Genomic DNA, 1,258 nt, shown 5'->3' with positions numbered 1-1,258 from the left:
GACTCCCTGAGCCTTCAGTGACACCCCTCTCCCCACAGAAGACCCAAGCCCCCAGTGGCGCAGCCGTGGCTCCTGCCCTTGTCTTGTGGAACAAGGCATGGAAAACTGCAGCTCAGCAAATCCCAGGGAAGCAGGAGGAGAGGAACAGCGGCTCCTCTGTGAATGTGGTTCCAGGGACTACCAAACCCATGAGGAGTCACAGCCACGAGGATGGACCTGCCAGCCACGAGTCCTGGGGGACACGGGGAGCAGGGGTGCCGCAGGGCTGCTCTGTGAGAGCACACAGCTCACTGGGTGAGCAGGGAGACCCAGACATGGCCTTCCCGGTCCTGTATCCGTGTTCTACCCCCCCACCACACACAGGCTGTCTCCTACCTGCAGGTCCTTGGGTTGGTTTCACTGCCCAGGGCTCCCAGCACAGATTGGCAGAGAGTGCCTGGCGCTGGGAGCAGGGGGGATTCTCCTCTGTCTCCTGAGCCTTCTTGTCCTGTCACCTCATTCTCCTCTGCCTGGTCCTTCTTCTGTCACCTGGAAGTCCACGACTCTCCAAGCTCTCTCCTCACTGCACCACTGGGTATTTATCTCCAGAGGGGCTCCAGAAGCCCTTGGGAATAGCTACCCATTAACAAATGGGGCCGAGCCTGGCTGGAGCCTGCCCAAGAAGCCAGGGAGGAGCCTTTCTCCTCTCCAACAGGCTCTGGGGCATGAATGGTGACTTCTCCTCCTGCCCAGGGCCCTAGAGCCTGCAGTGGGGAGGCAGAAGGGGGTCTCTAGGACAGGGCGGAAGAAGGGGGTCCCTAAGCCCTGCCTTGGGGAGGATGTAGGACATGCTCTCAGCATCACATCCCTATGGAATGTGGGTGCCAGCATTTCCCCAAAAAAACTTTTCTGGGCTGGCCAGACTGTTCCCAGCAGCCTGAGAGGGCTGTCACCTCCATGGCCACTCTGGAGGTGCTGGGAGCTGCAGGCTGTGAGCGAGGGGAGGCGTTTGCAGCAAGGCATCCCCAGCCCTCCCCATCCATCCCTGGGGAATCATCCGGCAGCTCCCACGTCCCGGTAGCGGTGGCAGCAGGATCATCCGGGCCGGGGGCAGAGCCAGGGCCAGGTTAACGATTGCCCAGGTTTGCGTGAGAAGGCAGCTGGCTCGCTTCCCCCGGCTCCTCGGGGGCAAACAGGCAGCGAGGAGGAGGAGTGGCGGGGCAGAGGGGAGGAGGTGAGCCCGGCAGATAGGAGAGGTGAAGGGGCAGCACGGGGCAAG

The sequence above is a fragment of the Corvus brachyrhynchos genome, unplaced genomic scaffold, assembly GCF_000691975.1.
Source record: "Corvus brachyrhynchos isolate BGI_N302 unplaced genomic scaffold, ASM69197v1 scaffold309, whole genome shotgun sequence".
In the NCBI taxonomy this organism is placed as follows: domain Eukaryota; kingdom Metazoa; phylum Chordata; class Aves; order Passeriformes; family Corvidae; genus Corvus; species Corvus brachyrhynchos.
The sequence above is the reverse complement of the archived record's forward strand: the minus strand, read 5'-3'. Positions refer to the sequence as shown.